The 20,819-nt window shown below is 48.5% G+C and overlaps 1 long non-coding RNA gene across 1 annotated transcript; it reads left to right on the top strand.

The window, feature by feature from the left end:
• Nucleotides 1-9,477: 9,477 nt before the first annotated feature.
• On the top strand, nt 9,478-17,749 carry LOC137165445 (uncharacterized). The gene is made up of 4 exons (XR_010923370.1): nt 9,478-9,848; nt 15,336-15,435; nt 15,570-15,625; nt 17,262-17,749. It is a non-coding gene; the product is annotated as an uncharacterized lncRNA (long non-coding RNA).
• Nucleotides 17,750-20,819: the final 3,070 nt, after the last annotated feature.

Raw genomic sequence — 20,819 nt, 5'->3', positions numbered from 1 at the left:
GAAGGGACGATGCTCACAGAATGAGCAGCTATTCAATACATGGTTTTCTTTAGCTGTTCAGTGTGTGGCCCCTACACTATTCAAACCCTGCTCTGAAGACAGAATTCTTAATATCCTTATGGGTTTTCTATGGCACTCATTACTGCAATATCTGAGTGCTTCACAACCATTCATGAATTTATCTTCACAACGCCCCTGTAAGATGAGGGGGTGGGATTATCCCCATTTTATAAATGGGAAACTGAAGCACAGAGAGCGTGATCTAAAAGTGTACATTAATTTCGGGTGTGCAGCTTGAGGACTTAACATTTCAGAGTACTTAGCATTATCTAGCACTTTATGTGTTCAAGGCACAGCTCCCATTGACTTCAGCTGCAGCTGTGGGTGCTCAGCACTTCTGCAAATCAGACCCCAGGGTCTCAAGTTGGGCACCAGAAAATGAGGAACGCACAGTTAATGGTAAATTTGGTGTAAGTGACTTGCCCAGCATCACATAGGAGCTCAGAGGCAGAGGCAGGATAAAATCCATTTGCCCAGGGCAGCATTCAATTGTCTTAACCATGGGTACCCTCCTTTTCCTTCCTACAATCCCCTGCCTCATTCATTACACTTTTACCAACTTCTGCAACAAAGTATTATTAATCATGTTTACTACAGTAGCGCATAAGGACCAAGCAAGAATGGGACCCCAGTGTGCTTGACACTGTACAAAGTAGCAAAGTCCTACAGCCTGAGTTATCTCCAGAGCAGGTCAATCCTGTGCAATGAAGGAAGCACAAGCTGGATGGACAAAATGGCATATGATTATGTAATTAAAGACTACCACAATGCATAAGCACAAGGAGGCCAAATTAAAGTTGCATGGGCAACCTTAATTCTGTCATTTCTTTTGTGCATGATGTTAAATGTCTTTGCTGATTTATTTTTTATTTTAAAATAGTCATTTGATGGACACTACAGAGTGTATGGAAAGGGACTGGCCTCTCCAGGAATCCTCTGAGCTGCTCAGCTGGTCTTGGGTGTAAATGCATTTAAAAAAAAACTGTCTGAGGCAAAAAAGCGACATGCCTGGATAGTGCGGTACTTACCTGAGCTAATGGGCCAGCTGGAGCCTTGCCAGTCAGCCTATTTAAGGAAATAAATAGGTAATTAAAAAACCCCTTAAAATTAAAATGCATATTATTTACTCAGCTGTCCTGGTGCCATGGCTCAATTAGAGAGACACGTTTTACCAGCATGAGATTTTGCTCCCGGGTGGAGACCTTAGGGCCAGAGGAGTTTTCAAATGGCCCCAGTAATGGAAGTGCTGGCATCGGCTGGTCTAAGCAGTGGGGAACATTGCTACTCTGATCCAAGCATGATTTACAGGGACTGACTGACAGTCTGAGTGGAGACACCAATAGCACAGGGGGCAGCTGCATGACCTCATTTGCTTCACATTAGCAGAAGTAGTTGGGAAGGGGGCCCTCTGCTCTTGCTGAGGAAGCTCTACGTATGGCCTAGGCTACCAGTCAGGCTGTCAGAGGCATGTACCACACATGCTATTATAACGCGAGTTAAAGGAGAACGTTGCTTTACTTTGAGCCAGATCCAAAGCCAATTGCCGTCAAGGAGAGTCTTTCCATTGACCTCAGTGGGGTTTGGAACAGACACTTAGAGGCCAGTTTGTCAGCTTCTTTCACCTGCCGTAAAACATCACTTCTTGTCCTGAGGACAAAGTGACCCTTCCACACGACCACAACCTTTCTCAAGGAGCCATGTATGCATGGGCTGTTGGGACTAACACTGGGCTGAGCATGGCTGGTGAGCCCTCCACTAGGAGATCTTGGGGCAGATTGATCCCTGCATGACCAACATCTGTTCATGAGCATCTTCTTCTCAGACTGCTCTATCCCAGGGCAGAGCAGAGCAGAGCAGAGCGGGACTTCACAGACACATAGTTAGTGAACTGCTCTGAAAGGTCAAGGGTGGTGCTGGCCCAAGATCCCACCATGCTGGGAGTCCAACACTGTAAATGCCACTTTTCTACCCTAATTTTAAAGGACCATTGAAAGTCCCAGTTGTCCCAACAGCCACAAGAAAATATTCAGGGCCATGGACTATTATATACCCAAAGCTTGCGGCTGCATTCCCCATATAGGATCCTGACAAAGAAACAGAAGAATGGGATGATGCATGAGCATCCAGCTCTGTTCAGGAAACATCTATCAGCTGGGTGGCCCCAGAATGAAAACCAGCAGTTAAATGGTTAACAGTGGTACATGATCAAAATTAGACTTCAAAGTGAACTCCTCCATGAGATGAAATGGGGATGTTAGCCCTCCTGTCAGGGCCCAGTCCTGCAAGGTGCCCTACTGCTTGGATGGAAGCTGTGAGCTCTCCACACCGTCTGGGGCTATGCTTTTTAATGATGACAGCCCCTGGAGAATGGGCCTGGGTGACCAGTGCTTCCTTGCTTCCCGCAATGGGGTTGCAAACAGGCTAGCTGCTAGTGCAGCCAGCCCCTGTCCATGTTTAACACATATTGCAGGTATTGTGCTAGACTCATTGGCTGTGGCCCACCATTGCCCTAGTATTAGTGCAGCTCCACCAGTAGCATCAACAGTGGGAGTACTGGTGTAGCCTGGCCAATAGCGTTTCAGTCATGGTGTCTGATCTCCCGCCAACTAGAGCAGGTCTCTAAAACACTGTGCTTAAAATACCAGCATCTTGTCTACATTAAGGATCATGCCACTGCTAACCCTGGAGCTTCCCAGGTGTTAGCAATGGTGAGAAAAGCTTTTACAGACCTGGCACTCTCTCCTCCATGCTGTCTCTGAAGCTCACAGCCCCAGCTATGCCAGAACCGTGAGCAAACAAATAATTCGTAGAAGTCACCTAGTGTTTTCAGGACAGTCTATTTGATATTTCTTTTCCTCATGTAAATACATTGTGAGATGTACTTTTAAGGCACTGGTGCAGTTCCTGGCCTCCTCTTAATTCTGATAAGCATCTTCCACCAGCCTGGCCATATGGTTTTATCACCTGGCTGTAACTCATTATCCTTATCTCCCCCAGTCCTTTCTCCTTATCTTCTCCTGTTCTCCAACTCCTCAATGAGCTCATGGCGATCCTCTATTGGGTATTTTAATAAGCACTTCACAATTCTATGCACTTTCAAAGATAATGCTTTTCAACCATGCATCTCAAAGCACTTTGTAAACATGAACTTACTAAGTCTCAAAACACTGCTGCAACATAGGTGGCATTTCATCTGTTTTGCAAAGGGATAAACTGAGGCATGAAGTAGTTAGAAGTTTGAATTTAAGGTATTGACCATACCATCTGGTCCAACCCCTACTGAAGCTGACTTCACTGTTCTTTGGATCAGGCCCCACAGGGTATTTTTTTAAAAAAAATCTCTCTAAAGCATCATGCAAAATGATGGTGCCATATTAATGTGCCATGCTCATGTTTATTAATAGTGACATTTGGCCAAAGCCTACTCTTGAAATCCAGAGTAACTCCACAGAACTCACTGAGATTGCTCTGAATTTCCATTCATGTAACTGAGAGCAGAAATTAGCTCAATAATAACAAAAAGCCCACAAAGTTTTTGGGAAAAAAAACAGAACAGCATTACATTTTGTACAGCAATTCCTCAACACTTTAACCAGCCATCCCAACTGGAACAAGGGTGCTGGTGTCCCAGAAAGGAAATCAGCGGCCCGTTCAGCACATCACAGGGGTGCAGAGAACCCAATGCAAGAAAGTCAGAGGTTGTTGGGTTTTGATTTGGTCAACCTGAGCTATGGCTCTCTGCAGTGAGATGACAAGTTTTACTACGTTTTAGAGGCTGATTTGATCGTAGAGAATTTGAGATATAGGTGCTGGCACCTCCCACAGATCAGAGAACTTGTCTTTTCAGATAAATTCCCCTGAGGGACTGTGTCCAAACAGCTTCAATAAACTTTACAGTGCAGCAACGTACTTCAAAATAAAATTCCCATGGATTTAAATCCACGTGAGTGCATTTTTGCCTGACAGTGTGATTAAATAGCAATGTGCTGTCTATAGTCTTTGTATCGCTTATTTTGATGTTTACTTTCAATTGGTTACTGCTTGGCATGCACAGGCAGGTGGGAGAAAAACGTGTGTGTGTGTGTTTGTGTGCCTGCACCCGTGCGGAAAAGCTGTCCATACCCAATCTGCACTATCCCTGACAGGCATCTCTGCTGCATAGCTTTCGTCATGCCTGGCTGGATGGCACAGGGGAGTCCTGGAAGGCGGGAGCAGAGCGAATGCGCCAAGCTCAGGCTCTTTGCACTCTCTCTCGTCACAAAGACTCCTTTGATAAGTGGCTCCGCTAGCCAGGTGACTGAGGCAGAAGTGCAATGCATTCTCCACTAGGGCCTGCCAGCCAGAACCTGGTTGGGATGATTCTAATTTCACCGCCAAGCTGATAGAAAAGCATGGTGCAACCAACCAGCTTCAGTGGTGCAATCTGGCTAACTCCACTAGGCAATTTCACCGCCAAGCTGATAGAAAAGCATGGTGCAACCAACCAGCTTCAGTGGTGCAAAGGCAATCCAATCTCTAACTCCCCCTCTTTTAATATTTACGTATATTGCAGAATAACCAGGAGGCACAACCCATGATCAGGACCCCCCCGTGCTAGGTGCGGTACAAACCCACAGTCCCTGCCCCAAAGAGCTCACAGTCCAAACAGACAAGGGTGGGAGGGGATAGAAAGGTGAAGTGACTTGTCTAAGGTCACACAGCAGGTGAGAGCCAGGAATAAAACAGTCCTCTGCCTACTAGGCCGTCCTGCCTCTGATTGAAGGAACCATTTGTAATATAGGCATTTAGATGGCTATAGGATTTTTACCTGGATGTTCATATTCAATGGGACACGCAAATGCTGATTGCCAAGGCAAGTGTGACACCAGCTGTGAGTAGGCAATGCACCTGTCAAAGCCAGCCAAGAAGAAGTGTGAAGAAAAGGCCCCTGCTCCTCCAGGCTGAGATTGAACTGAGGTCTAGCAAGGAAGCGGAGTGAAGGGCAAGCCAGAGGGAACTGTGCCTACTGCAGAAAGCAGAAGAAATCTGCTCTGAGAAAGGAAACATGCCAAGAGCAGGAAAATGGCTGTGCAATTCCTTACAGCTGCTGCATGTGCGATCCACACAGAGACGGGCTCACCTCTGCAGGGCCAGGTGTCATAACTACACAGGGATGAGCCCTGAGGTGTGCTGCAGCTAGAGGGGAAAGGAAGGGGAAATAACCGTGAAACCATTTCACTGGTGGGGCCATGTGCAGCTCAAGGGGTCTCCTCCAAACCCGTGCAAGGGGTGGACCAATATAGTATGCAAAGGGGTGTACAAGAGAATGAACATTGCTGCCTGGCTTTTCCAAAACCACACTAGGTTGGGCCAGCAAAGTCGCAGGAGTCCCAGGTTGCTGTACAGTTCAGCCACTTCCCCTTGGAGCCAGGCCCCAGCTCCAAGGACTGGAATTGGCAGTGAAGGGGTTAAGGAGAGCATAGTGCCTGCCGAGATTTGTGACTGAGGGCTTGTTCACATTTACCCGGAAATTCGGCGGCAGTTTGCGTAACTCCTGTCGACTGCTTCTGTGTGCTGTTCACGTTGCGCTGAGCTGATGGGAAAAGCGTTCCTGTCGGCTCAGCGCTAAGCTAGTTGAGGAGGTGGACTTATTAAGTCGACTTCCTCATCGATTGAGTGGGTCTCACTGACCGCTCAATCAATCATGAAAGATCGATCTTGCCACCGCCAGTGTAAACATAGCCTCCGAGGAAGCGGGAGCAGCTGGAGGGGGGAAATATTTTCCCAGGCTAGTTTGTGGTACCAGAGGGGGTGCAAGGAATTGTCCTCTCCCTCTTGCAGGGGCCAACCCCCATTGCATCTGAGTGCAAGGTCTGCTCCCAGCGGCATGCAGGAGGTGGGGAGCTCTGCACCACCAGGGAAATACCAGCTGCAGTCGGCCCTGCCTTGGAGAGGTTTGCTTTGAGCTAAGGGTTATCAGATGACCCCTACAAGTAAGGACACAATGTCCCTTGTGGACAGGAACCCACCCCCATCATTCATTTGCTCCTCTGCTGGCCCAATCAGCAGAGGGGCCAGCCTCTGAAGACGAATTCCCCTCTGGCCCTTAGAGGTGTTCCCATCAGTACATGCTGGGAGCTGGCGTGTACTTAGACTGCCTGGCCTGTACTTAGACTTCGTACCATGACTTCGGCCTCCAGCACTTCCAATCTGGAGCTTTCACTAAAGAAGAGAGGGGATCTGGTCCAGGAGGGAAGGCACTAGGCTGGGAGTCAGGCTGGGCCCTGCTATTGACTTGTTGTGCAACTTTGCAAGTCTCTGCTCTGCTCGGTGCCTGTTTTCCATCGGGTGCTACCCGCATCTCCAGAGCCTACACAGGAGTAAAACAGTCACTGAGGCAGTTAGTTACTCTCTCTCCTGTGCAGGTGGGTCGGCAGGGTCTTGCCTCCACTCATCTGCGCCCAGAATCAGGCATGGCTTACTTCCCCCTGGCACCAAAGGGCAGTAGTTCACGCCCTGCTATGTGCTGCTCCTTACACTGGCTGGATTGCTAGATCCCAATGTAGCCATAAGAAAAGAGGAGCCAAAGGGGATGTGCAAAGTGACTGAATGCTCTCACCCAACCGTGGTTTGGTGGCTTCTGTGCAATGAGTTGGTGGGTCTCAGTCTACCTTCCAATGGACAAGGTTCCATGTAACAAAACCCACCCCTCATTGGTGTAACACAGACCCTTTGCTGACAGCCTTATACAAGAGGCTAGAGGCTGACTGGGCCATGAGGAATGCAAGCATACTGGGGAGGTCGCAATGGGGAAGTTTAGCCCGAACCTATTCATGGTTAAAGAGAGGACTTCAGCCTCCAGGGTTGCTGGAATGGAACTTCTTGCCAGTAATCACCATTTTTTGTGTGTGCTATTCCTATATACTCCACCAGAAATTGTTACATCTCTTTGGGTTCTTACCAGATTGTTTTTACTGCTGCCATCATAAGAAAAATCCCTGACTGAGTTTTATCAGTGCAGTGACTGGTTTTATCAGTTTGGTCACATCATACACTTAATTTCCATGGAAGAAACTATAAAAAAAAACCATCTTATACCTCTTTGTGGAATAAAGGAAAAGATATTGTGCAGCAGGGCTGAATTCCAGACCTCTGAGCCTCAGCTGGTGTAAAATGGCATAGTGCCGTTGAAGTCAAGGGAGCTATGCTGATTGGCACCAGCTGAGGATTTGGCCCTAGCTCTATCAAAGCATTGTGGATGAAGGTCAATATAACTGAGTGCTCACATCTGTCTTTATGCCAGCTCCCCTTGGGTATGGCTTACACACTTCTAAGAGAATATTAGCGATTTCTTTAGGGATATGCTTGTCTTTATATTCACGACTGTCAGTCATACATCATTTTGGATTATATTCAAATACCTTTCTCCTCAGTGCTGCTAACTTCACACCAGCACTAAGTTCAATGTTTGCACTCTTTGCACTTTTAAAAACAATACAGTATCGCACGGGATTCCAATGTTACCCTTTTTTGATCTGAACAGTTAGCCAAAACTTGGGGGCTAGTGGGTTGTTTTGGTTAGGATCAGAAATTGAGGATGGAGTCAAATATCTTTGATGCAGTCTTGTTTGTTTACAAAGAATATACAAAGTCCTGCTCCCCGAACATAGCAGGAATCAAATAACAGGAAGCAATTTCTTTGTGTACTTCCAAGCTTCTTTCGGACAGCACTCAGCCCAAAAAGCTGTCTCTACACTTTTCTCAGGCTGTGTAAAGACAGGCTTTCTACTCCTTCTCTGTCTCTGTTTCCATGGCGTTTTCTCATTGTTTCTCTCTCTGTCACACACACCTCTACTAAAACAACAACAAGCAAAACTCCTCCACCCACATGTGCCTTTGTTTTGAGTGGAGGTTGCTATTATTTCAGCTACCTGGTTCCATAAAGGAACTTAATTTTTTCATACATTTATCAGTAATGAAGTGTGGCTGTTATATCCACCAGTGACAATGAGGTTTAACCCAACCCATAGCAATATTTATAAATGCAGCCAATAGCTCCTGGGATTTCACTGGAATTGTGGGAAAAGCCCAAAGGTAATTTAGAGCCCTGGAGACATCCTGGACTTGTATTGCTCCAAAGCAGATTTTTTAAAATAACAAAATGTTGTAGTTGGTTAGACCATACCTGGCTGCTAACCAGAGATGCCCCCCCCCCCCCCAAAAAAAAAAAAAAAAAAAAAACAATAATGAAAACCACCAAACACTGGGAAAAATTTTGAATCTGCAGTTAGACATTACAGCGGCCCTAATCTCTGTAAAGGACTTGTGAAAAAGGGCAGGGGCACTCTCAGATCCACCATAAACAAGGGGTTTTCTCTATCTCAGCTTCCCCTAGGCATAGGTATTCAGAGGAAGTCTATGAGGCTTATTACTGGCAGGAAAGATGGCTTAATGGTTCTGGCAGTAAATGAGGGTGCTGGAGACATGGGTGTAACCCTTGGCTCTTCCACAGGCCTGCTGGGTAGCCTGGGCCTCCTTTCTCTCCTTCCATCAACCCCTGCCCCTTATTTTACCCTTTCCCTTCACTCCTACTCTCTTCCTCTCCCTTATCCACTTACTCCTTTATTCCCCCCTTTCAGCAGTCTCACCAGTTCCTTTCTTCCATCCTTTTTCTCTCCCTCATTCATCCTTCTTCTTTATTCTCTCCCTTCCTCATGGGAGGGCCACCATCTTGGCTGATCAAGGACTGAACTGGGAATCTCCAGTGCATGTAAGCTAAAAGCATCAAGGGCTAAAGCTTGAGCTAAAGAGCTGGGTCTGTGCCAGACTCAGTCCCTGTGCGGACTGGGCACTGAGCAAGATCCTCTGACATACCCTGGCCAGTGGTTTAGACTCTCTCAGCCCTTTTCTTCCCTCCTCTCAATCTACAGCCTCTGTTCTCTCCTCCACTCCTCTTTCACCCAACACTTTGCTGTCTTCCCCCAACCTCACTCCTGCCCCCTCGGTCACTCTTCCCAGTTACTCATCTGCTCTACCTCCCTCTTTAATTATTATTATTCCATAATGCCTAGCAGCCCCATTCATGGTCCTGAACCCCATGGTGCTGGGCACTGTGCCAACAGAACAAAAAATGGGTCTGTGATGAGGTATTCACCCAACATAAGGCAGGGTAGGTTAAATTAGGATATGAACCTGATAGCCTGCAGCTGGGGGAGAGCCAGGGATTGAAAGACTGATTCACAATGAAGCCTAGCTGAAAAGGAACAGGTGCAGCTGGTATAAAGCCAGGAAGTTGGCAGCAGAAAGGGGCTGCAGGGGAAGTAGTCTGTAGTCACTCCCTCAGAGAAGGAAGGTGTGTTGGAACCACAGAGGTAAGTAATCTGCAGGTATTCACTGGGGAGAGGGACTTTGGGCCGGTAAAACCAGATAGGGGAGATCCAGAAGATGTAGGAAGGAATCCAGGCAAAGAACAACTAGGTTTGAAAAAAGGCAGACCACAGTTGCTAGACATAGGGTCTCTGGACAGGAACCTGGAATAGAGAAAGAGCCCTGGTTCCCCTAATAGTCACTGGAGAAAGAGTTGCAGACTGACCAGTGGAGCAGAAGACTGCCTGGGACAGTTGTCTGAGCGGACTTTCCTACCCTGGAAGGGGAGGACTATAGTGACTTGGCCAGAAGGCCAAGCCCCAAAGAGCGAACACCCTGATTCGGAGGGGGAGAGACATCAGGATGCATGAACTAGCAGCTGAAGGTGTGTTGGACCTGGAAGGTGCTGATCCCCAGAGCAGCCAGGAGGAGGTGCTCTCCTGGTGAGTGAACCCTTTGATAAGGCCCCCCTCCTTTTCTACTCCCTCCCTCCCTCTCTGTCCTTTCCCCCTCTCTTCCAGCAGCCTCATTCCCTCTACCCACCATCTTGGGGTGCCGCCTGGTGCACTGCAGAGAACATTGTTGCCATTGCAGGCAGCAAGTGCAGGGTAAATCAGCACCTTGGCAGATGGGGGCAAAGGGAAAATGCCCCCAGGAAACAGTAAGGAATCAGGATTCTGAAGGGAATGGGACTTGGAGGCATCTGTGAGGAGCAGGGCACTGCTGAAGGAGTGGGGCAGCTTCATGTGGAGGTCAAATCCTCAGCTGGTGTAGATCACTGTAGCTCTGCTGAAGACACCACAGCTGGGCTGATTGACAGCAGCTGAGTTTTTGACCACAGAATTTTAAACACATCGTGTTAATCAGTATCTCTCGGGAGCTGCCCGGCACCTTTCAGACACTCCTTTAAATGAGTCTGGGGAGGAGGGTGGCAGAAGAAGGGGGACCACTAGTCTCCCTTGTAACAGACAAGAGGGGTGAGGCCAGAGCAGCTCAGAAACTCACTGAAAAAAATCGAGTTTCCTCTCATTGCTTCCCCTGTGCTACTTCTCATACAACTGCACTAGTGCAATCACCACCAAATTTACCCTGGGTGGCCTGGTTTAAATCTACATGAACCTTGAAGTGCACAGGCAAGGTTCAATCTTCCAATATCCAGCCACAACAGGGAGCCATTCTCAGTGACAAAAGGGCAAGCCCCATCCTCAGTGCTCCCATCAAGTTACTTGCCTTCATGCATAAATGCAAAGCAAACCTCTGTCTTTGCCGCTGGCTGATATTTCAATGGGAGATGAATGTGAATTGAGGTAAATCTGGAGCATGCGTTTCTCCAGAGCCTGATCTCTGTGGCTTAGGCCACTTTGTTATATTAACAGAACTCTTCTCACCATGAATTTGTCCAGCTATGTAGCGCTTTGTGAAGTCTGTGTTTGTGTGGTGGTTGTTTTTTTTTTGTTTGTTTTTTTTTTTTTGCGCATCAAGACTTGTAGAGGAAGGTCCATGTTCAGGAAACCCCTGCAATTACTCATTTCTGTAGCACATTGCCATCTTTGTATTATTACAATAGCACCTTAAAGCTCCTTTGTGCCAGGTGCTGTACAGACACAGAGAAATAATGCCTGCCCTGAAGAGTTTAGAGTTAAAATGAACAAGGCAGAGGAAAAAAGGAAACTGAGGCACAGAGCTGAAGTGACTGGCCCACATTCGTCAGTAGAGCCAGGAACAGAACCCCATACTCCTGTGTCCACTTTGCCTAATCTTGAACCTCTCAGTCCTCCAGAAGCCCCTACACACACACACTCCAAAGGGTCAGCCCATTTGAATGAGTGCACTCAGCTCTGTCATACTGTGTGAAGGGCACTGCACAGAAATAACTTACATTATTACATACAAGAACAAATCCTAGTCCATGCTGGCTAGGAACTGTCATGTGATGACTCAATTTCTTTGGCTACACAAGTCAACATTACTGAAGACTAGATCAAAAGTAACCAAGCAGATTGTATGTGCAAATAACTGCATCCTGATAGGCTTCTCAGCAGTTAATAACATCGGTCACTAAATGCCAGCCACTGCATTAGAAATGTCTGCTTCCTGATTGGCTCAGCAAAGGTCATAGTCCTTTCCCTCACCCCAACACTCTCCTTTAATTTCAGCATGTGAATTTGAAAGAACAGCTGTTGCAGTTGGACTCTGAGGAGCAATTTCTAGGCATTTGTGAGGAAGACTAGATAATGCCACGGCTACGGAATGCTGCCGTGACTCATGGGCTAAATGTGCCATGTCCCATTCTAATGGCTGGTCCACAGAGGGGCTAAAAGCCTGGTACTAAATGCTTGGCCAATGTGTTAAACTGGAAACCCTGGGTACAGACTGTGATGGTTACAGGGCTAGCTGCACCTCTGTCCCTTTTCTGGTCTCTGAGTTCATCCCCCATAAGTACCAGGACCTGCACCTTTCCTGGGGTGGAATCCAGTGATTCTTCCACTAGGCTCTGGCCTACAGCGCCCCATGTAATTACATGCTCATCCAGCAGGTCCAATTGGGATTGGGCACCTGTGGTTCTTTCCTTCGGGAGTCTGACCAGTGGATTACAGTGACTCAATGAGCCTTCTTAAAACAAAGGATTGTTCAATCTTAACAGTAGGAACAAAGCACACCACGAGAGAAGGATTTTAAAACAACAAAATGTCTACACATATCTATCTTATCTAGAGTCCTAGGCAGGCCTGACTTACCCCAGTCTAGATCCAGGAGAAATTTTTGAAAAATAGTAAATTTGACTCTTAGAGGAAGGTCCATTTTAGCCAATTTGGTCCATATTGGTCAATAGTAAATTTGACCAAAAATGCACTTTTGGGGGCACCAAAACTATTTGCCAATTCAAGTCAAATTTGGCAATTAGTATTGACTGAAAAAACATTGAAATTTCACAAATGTCTAAACAAATTTTCAATGTTTTATTTCAAATTGACATTTTTTAAACAAGATATCAGTTCAAATCAACATCTTATTTTGAAATGACAATGCCTGAAGCATTTTGTTTGACCCAAAACCTTTTTCGTGGGTTTTTTGTTTTTGGAGAGATGGGGAGGGAGAAAATGTAGTTTTGGATCAAAACTAACCACGTTTTGGGAGGATTTTTCAATTCTATCACCAAACTGAAGAAAAATCATTTTTTTCATTCATGGCTCTAATCTCTGGGGGTATGGGTCTCAGCCTTCCCCTTTGCTTTCTGACCCCTCTGTCTATGCAGGCATTCCTTTTATATCCAGCATGAGTTCTTTGATCTTGCTGCTCACATGCTTGAACCTGTTACCCAACACAAATTTGGTTAGCTACCCAGGGCATAAAACAAAACCTGGCTCTTGTCTTCTGTTTGAAGCGCTTGCTGTGAAGTGCGTCTCAGGAAAAACAAACAAAAAACCAACCTTCTTGGATGCATTTCCTGAAAATTGTGCTATTGAATTAACTCAGTATTCCTACAGTGGACATCACAATAATATGGTCAAGATCCAATGTTCATAAATTTTGCAAGCAGCTCCAAATCCATCATAAAGTTTACCCTTAAACTCCAGGTGAACTTCTCTGTAGCTACAAAAGGGACAGAAAGCAAAGCTGAATGGATCTGCTGCATGGATTGTTTGGAAGGACTAAAGTCAAGAAGAACCTGATTGTTCAGTCTGTCCAAATCAGTTTGGCTGGCGACTACTCCCATTACTTTCTCAGATCTGTCAGACGAGCAGAAGCAAAGACAGAGCAGGCTTAAAGAGCAGATGTATCCAAGATGAACTTTCCTGAATAAATAAGTTCTACACAGGCGCACCAAGGGGACCAAGACAAACCAGGTGAACAAGGCAACCTCTCTCAACAGGCAGCAAATCCAGCCAAGGAGAGAGACGGGGGCCAAAAGTCTCTGTTTTCTTTGTGCTTGTCACTACTTTCTAGCAACTGTGTTCAGCACTGCATGGCCTCTCCCTGCTGCAGGAAGTGTCAGGTTTTCCTCATGAGCCGACTGATACTTTTTCCTTCTGAATCCCTGGTTAATTATCCTTTGTGAGCAGCAAAATAACTCATGTGATTTATCTGCTTATTATCCTTTCTCTAGAAGAACTTCGCCTGCCGTAGCTTTCTCTTTCAGCTTCCAAGGCTTGTCTCTCGTTCTGAGGCTGTAACTCATGTTCCCTTGTGCTGTGTGATGAATATGGTGTACACAGATTAACGGTATTAGTCCTTCCTGCTAAGCACAGTATGAATGGGGCATTTAGTCTATCGGGAAGGTTCCCTCTTTTCTCAAACCACGATCAATCCATTTTTAAAGTCAGACACTCACCATCAGTTGTGCAGAAGGCTGTGAACTAGAGGATACTGTCAGAGCTTTGTTGGGGTGCTCTTGGTGGACAGGAGAAGGGTGAAGCTAGACTGGAGGGGTCAAGGGGAGCTGGTCTAGCCACGTAGCAGGCTACCTGCCTCAGGAGCCCAAAGGGAAGACAGAGGCACATGGGCTCAAGGGAGAGGTTTTCAAGCTAAGGGGCACAATGTGTGTGGCGGCGAAAAGGACAGAGTAGCAGGAGCCATGCTTTCCCTTCTGGCTCATGTAGTGAAGAATCAGAGTGGGAAAGAGAGGAAAGGAGGCAGGAGAGCAGGGGGTGAAGGGGACAGAGGTCTCAGATGGGGGGGCAATGGGGCAGAGGACTGGAGGGGAAGGAGGGAAGAGAGGAGAGAAGCAAGAGGAGGCTACTTGCCAGAAAGTGTCCATTTTAAAAGAAAGAGGCAAGCTCTGCTCAGGGAACCACATGCTAGAGGGCTGTTAGTTTGAGAACCTCAGGTGATCTCAGTTGCTGCAGTATCACAAGGGAGAAGTGGGTTCCGGAGATGACGAGGAGCCCATTTCTTTAAAATACTTCATAGATTAAATCTGGCTCCTTAATGTGCACCTGGAAACAAAGCAGAAGCCAGAGCAGATCAGGAAGCAGAGGTGTGGCAGGATCCTATCGAAAAGCCACCATCAACAAACAGGCCCCCCACCTTTGATGCCAGAGGAAATTTCCGAGCACTTGTCCATGTAGAGCACTCTGCAGCAATCCATCCTCCAGGTGACACAGGCCTGGGCCAGTGTGCTGAGGCTCTGCACCTGACCAAAGCAGTTGCAATTTGCCGGCCAGGGATAAATGATGGCAGCGGCAGCAGTGGTCCGGAGCACTTGCTATCAGCTGTACTATGTCTTTCTGCTGCCCCCCAATCCCTGCCAGCATAACCTCATTGCTGCTTGGGTGCAGTCACAGTGACCCTGCCCTCATCCATGCCCTCTCCCCAGCGAGATGCTGACTAAATCAATCAACCAGCTGGAACAGGGTCATACAGCAGGCTGCCTTCAGCAGCCGAGAGACCCCACAAACCACACCGCCTCATGTTCTGCCCCACAGGCTTGTTAGACAGGTGGGGCGATGAGACACTCTTAGGAACCCTCATGGCAGGTGAGCCTCCTTCCACCTCCCCTGTGGATCATCTCAGCTAGAGAGGAATTAGGCCATTCCATAACCACCCCTTCCACCCTGCAACCCTATCATAGCCCTTGGCGTCAGTGGTATTGGACTTTACTGTGGATTACTGTGCTGGGAGGCACCTAGAGTGTGAGAGGTTAGTAGCAATCCCTCCCTTAAACTATCCCTGCAGGCTGCCATAGGCCATTGCTGGTGGAGCAGCTCAGAAAACTGTTGTCAAAACAGGTGGTTTTGGTGAGAAAAAGCTGTTTGGACAAACGCCACATCCTTTGCAAAATTTTATTGTTTGTTTGTTTGTTTGTTTGTTTGTTTGGGGGGGGGGGGGAGAGACACATTTCCTGGGGGGGCAGGGGAGGAATTTTTGAAGTGAGAAAATTTTTGAGTGGTGGTGGGAAGCTTTGAAAATCTGTTCTTGTTCCTATTCAGAGTGAAAACAAAATCTGAAATGTCGAAGACCTGCTTTAATTGCAGCCTCCTGTTTATCCTGCCCGGTGCTGTGGGTGGTTTCCCCGTGGATTTCTCTGGGGTATGGTGCACTTTGTAATTATTAGCTCAGTTTCCTGCCAGTAGGCAGAGAGGCTGAATGTGCCTAATTAACAGCTCGTTAAGTTGTTAATATCTGTCACAGAGGCCAGCATTAGAGTACGTTGTTTTTCACAGATTCGTGCACAGTGCATGGATCGGCTGGCCTCTCCTGCTCATGGCGTCTTTATGAGGTGAGCAATTCCTATCTGTTCCTGGTTCTCTAACCTCACTGCCCCCCTCCACATCTCCCCTGGCTAGTGTTGCTCACGTGTTTCCACATGTGGGAGGTAAGCACTGACTTGAACAGCATTCTCCGTGAACTGCACTGATCCTGCAAGATGCTGAGTGCCCTCAACTCAAACAAACTTCAATGGGAGCTCAGACTGCCAGGTCCTGCACCAGCACCTCACAGGATTGGACCCCTAATGCATATGTAATACACTTCACCTAGTGCAGGTGACCATGTCCCCCTCTAGTGGTTGGTCCTAGTAGTTACACAGCTTAGGCCTGTCCTATTGCTAATGGGGTTCTCACACCACCAAAAACACCAGTCCCAGCCATGTATGTCTTGGTTTTGGTCCGCACTGACAGCGGCAGTGTCTGTGAATGAGGCTGTGGCAGACATTTGTTCTCATCCGAATACCTTAGCATTTGTAGCAGATCATCAACTCCAAAACTCCTGATTACTGCAAAGCCCTTGGGGAGCACAGGGAAGGGGGAGGTACTGGGGCTATCCCAGGCAAAGTCATGTATTCCACCTGGTTTAACAAGTCAAATGTCTGCCTTGATGAAAAGGAGCTGTGTGAGTTGCAGGTTGGTGCACACACATGAAAGTGACCTCCTGCCATGGGTGTAGCTGAGCTTGTCTCATGCCTTGTTATTCCAACTAAGAGCCACTGAAATCTCCCCCTGAAATCTCCATGCAAATTAGCAGTTAAAGTTCTGGCTGTTGGCTTTGGCCAAATAACTGCCCTGCTGCCTACCTGGAGGAGACAATGGCCAAGGGCCACTGCCTCTGACTTGGAGTTCAGTCTATTATCCCAGTTAGGTGCCAGGGACTGTGTTAGCAACTGGCCTTGCATTTTGGATCCCGAGAGGGCAGCAAGAGCCACCTTGTGCCCAGGGGAGGGAAAAGGTGCCAGAAACCTCTCCTTACCCCATGCAGGGAGCCAGGAGAGCCCAGCACACTCAAGGCTAGGGGCTGAGGCTCTGTGCCAAAGGACAGCAAGGGACAAGGAAGTGATAGGTCCTAGGCAGGAACCCACCTTGCTGCCCCCTCGGCACCGTACCTCCTGGAGCTCCCTGGTGCAGTGCACGACACTGCATGGGCAATAACCACCTCAGCCCTATAGCTCTCTGCACATAGCAGCACACGGGGTCGTGCAGGAGACGGGCCTCCTGCTCTTTTATTTTGTCTGCTTGTAATGGATGGCCTTGAATTTCTGCTCTCAGAAGATCCGTTACACATTCCCTTCCCCGGGCGGCAGCCAAGGGATGGACCTCCTTGGCTCAGCGCCTTCCCATCCTTCTCATCGCCGATGCCATAAGCTACCACCGGTCTGACTTACACCTGTCTGCATGACAGGCCGCTGGTGAATGGCCCACTAAATGAGGGAGGGAGAGTCTGCTCATCCTAATACACACACACACAGCTAATTTACCAGGCCCAACAGGCTGCGTATAGAGCCTGAAATCCAGCCATTCCTCACCTCCCCTTAGCCCTTCTGGCTCAAACCCCTACCATCCCCTCATTGCCCAACCCCTTTGAGTGCCAGCTTATCCTACCCTCCTTTCCAAAGGCCCAACACTGCCTGCTTCCTTCTACAGCACCTGGCCTACCTCCTTGACACTCACCACTACCATCTCCTTTGCTTTCCCTGCTCTGCCGCAGCCTGATGTCCTGCTGTGTCCTCGCCCTGCCCCTCTGCTTTTTGGGCTCTGGGCAGGATGGGAGAAATGGGGAGGCGATGCAGGGAGTGCTGCGAGAGCTGGATGAATTGGTAGGGGTTCCTGGCAGCGGGAGACAGGACCAATCAGGACTCCTAGAGAAAAGTCTGAATCTGCCCCCAGCAGCATCTACCAGCATCCCTTGGTGTCAGATCCCTACGGGGTTAAAATGTGCTTCTACTCTGAAAAGTGACTTCAAATGGCCTCCTGGAGGATCCCCGTTTATTGATCTGGAGTCACAAGAGATAAATGCGCTCCATTTACAAGTGAAGTGGCTTTTCTAACCTTCAGATGCTATTTGCAAGCTCCAGTCTCATCTAGCTTAAAAAACTAGGACCATGTCATTAAAATCCATCTAGTGATGACAGTGCCAACCATTAATAGAACACCTGGGATCCGACAGGCCGAACTCTGCCCTCCTTCGCCTGGGCCACTGCCTACAAGCTATACCCCAAATGAGGCCCATGCAACGTTAATGAAGTGCCACAGGTGCTAGTGAGGACAGGATTTGCCTTGTCTTTGGAATGCAGCAATTACTTGGATGATGCACGAGGCAGAAGAATGTCCATCTCATTTTTCCACAGTGATGGCTCTTCCAGCAGTGCTGACCAAACTTTCCAGTTGTAGATCCACAGGTGGTACCAGTGTAAGTATCTTCATTATTACAGAAGGGAACCTGAGGCACAGAGCAGGTAACATCAACGTTTTCCACGCATTTGGGGTGCCCTAGATGCTCCAATCCTAAGGTGTTGGGGCCATGTAAACACCTAGAGAGGGAGAACTTGAAGCACCTCAGTGAGGGTTAGAGCTAGGAGGTACCCAAACTTAGTGGACACTTGTGAGCCTAAGTATTTGTTTATGATCACAGATCAAGACAATGGCTGGATTAGGGACAGAATGCAGGTCTCCTGACTCCAAGGTCAGTGCATTAGGCACTGGCCAACGCTGCCTTCTAGATGGCTTTACCCTGCTACAGAAGTGAAAACCATTATTAATGTCACCAAAGTCAGCAGCTGTGCCTCTGAGACACACCCAGGGAGCTAATCTGCCAAGTGATAAGGGGCTATTTGTTCATTGTCACTTTCCAGAGCAGAAACACGCTTTGCACAGCTGGTGGTTTGCCAGTCTCCTGTGTGTTTAAATCCCAGACATCTACCCCAGTGCAAAGTGGACCTGAGCCACTGCCATTCGACTCTGGTGGCATCCCACAGCCACTGGGCACTGGTGTGATTGCACAGAGGCACTCACAAAGGATCAGGCCTAGCATGACTATACTAAGGAAAAGGACAGGCTTAATCCAGCACATGATAGGCTGTTATGTGTTACCGCACCTGCTTCAGCCCCTCAGGTCCCCGTTGGGCTTCCACTGAAGTCAGTGGCAGAATTGCCCTTGACTCCAGTGGGAGCAAGCTCAAACCCCCAAGGAAGGAGAGAATAAGGAAGCCTACAGTTACGGACGACAGCTTTAACTGCAGATCCCCACACACTGGGCCAATATACTCCTGCTGGTTATAACCAGACCAAGCACCTGAAACCACATGCTCTGCTGCTTCCAGATTGCTCACTCTCCTCTTATAGTAGTGTAAGGGACTGTTGGCTCCTTACTGAAACTTAGTGGGTCTTCTTAGGGGGCCATCTCCCAGTGCCAAAGGACAGGCCGATGAGAAATCAGGACCCTGAGACAGACAGCTCCCGGGGCCAGTGGGGAGAGGCCAATGCTCTAGGTCAGACTGATTGACAGTGCGGGCAGGCAAATGGGGGTCCTGTTCTCCCTGTGAGCTAGAGCTGCCTGCACAGAGGGTGCTGAAGGGAACACAGCAGCCAGGGGCTGGGAGGCCAGAGAAGAAGCCTAGGGAGCTGAGCGGAGCAGAGTTGAGCTGAGGCAGAGTGGAGCTGGGGCTGAGGCTGGAGTCGGTGCTGGAGCTCTCCTAAGCTGGGTGCAGCGAGCAGCTGTGGAGCACAAGGAGGATGCTGGGCAGGGCCCAGAACAGGGAGATGCCACCAGCCCAGAGGCTGCGCAGGCCAGACTTGGACTTGGGGGTGATGTGTGGAGAAGGGTCCCCTCTAGAGCAGGTCACAGAGGACAGAGGAATGTTTCGGGGGTGTGGCTGGGTTGAGGCCTGCCCTGGGGGGGGGGGGGGGACACCTCCCAGCCCTAAGCTCTTCTCCAGGCCTATGGCCACAGAGCCCAGCCCTCCAGCTTCGGTGCCTCCCCGACCACTCCCAACACCTGGCCCCAGTCTTCGCGCCCAGCTCCCGCCTGGCTCCCAGCCACTGAGACCCACTGCAATCCCCAGCCGCCAGGGCCCCTGAAGTCCCCGGGGACAGCTTTGGCCCCTGGCCCCAACCACAGCCCCCTGACCGTGGCCTGACTTCCAGCTGCAGCCCCGACCCGACCATGGCCCCGCTCCCAGCTGGGGGTGGGATGCAGACAGGGATAAGGGAGGGTGCAAGGGTCAAAAGTTTGAGGACCATTGACCTAGACCCTGGGGGCGTGTGGCCACAGCCACAGCAAGTGTCGGACTCTGCATCCCTGCAGTGCAGCCAGGGTCTGGACAGGAGGCTAGCAACATGTGAGAAGCAGACTGGGAATGTCTCTTACACCTCAGAGATGCTGTGTGTGGTGTCTCTGTGCCCAGGGGATGGCGTTAGGTGTTTTCCTTTAGCCTTTCTCATCTTTTCTTTATTTTTAATTGATTACTGTTTAATACACTGTATTGCTTTGAACCATATGCAATGATGAGTTGGTCAGGGAAGCGTCCAGTATAGAGAGTACCCCAGGGTGGGGACACCCTCATCCCTGCCCTAAGTGACCATGACAAGATTGTGGGGTAGAGAGAGTCACCATCCTGAAGAGCTTACAATTTTAGCAGACACACAAAGCACCTTGTCCCATAGCCAGACAGGAGCAGAGCCAGGACTAGAAACCAGATGTCTCAATGCCCCATCTAGGCCCTTACCCACTCAACCATTTTGCCTCTCCTCTTCTTACCGCAGCCAACAGTCTTGTTGCTAACACACCAAACCAAAGCCAATGAAGCAAATGGAAAGACTCCCAGTGACTACTGTGGGCTTTGGAGCAGACCTATGCACCTAGCTATATAGAACTGACTTTCTTCCAACAAAAGAAAGAAGAAAATCTGTTCAGGTGCATCTGGGATGCTGGCTTTTGTTTGCTGGCTCTTAAGACAGAAAAACAGCATCTTATGAGATGAGGGCAGAAAGACCAATTTTCCTTTCTAAATTGTCAATAAATACAAGTTCCACTCACTCCCAAGTTGACCCGGTAATTGTATTTCTAAATTAAATGTAAATGTATTGGCTGCTGGTAAAGGTCATTTCACGGAAAATGGTTATGTTTGCCTCTCGCTCAGATGCACAAGTACTAGCCATGTATAATTCACAGGCTACTTAGCTGATACAGCCATTTTACACCTC

This window comes from Emydura macquarii, unplaced genomic scaffold, assembly GCF_026122565.2.
Source record: "Emydura macquarii macquarii isolate MOO-44397 ecotype Brisbane River unplaced genomic scaffold, CSIRO-AGI_Emac_v2 contig_2768, whole genome shotgun sequence".
NCBI classification, from domain to species: domain Eukaryota; kingdom Metazoa; phylum Chordata; order Testudines; family Chelidae; genus Emydura; species Emydura macquarii.
Note: the sequence above shows the minus strand (reverse complement) of the source record. Positions and strands in the feature narration are given on the sequence as shown.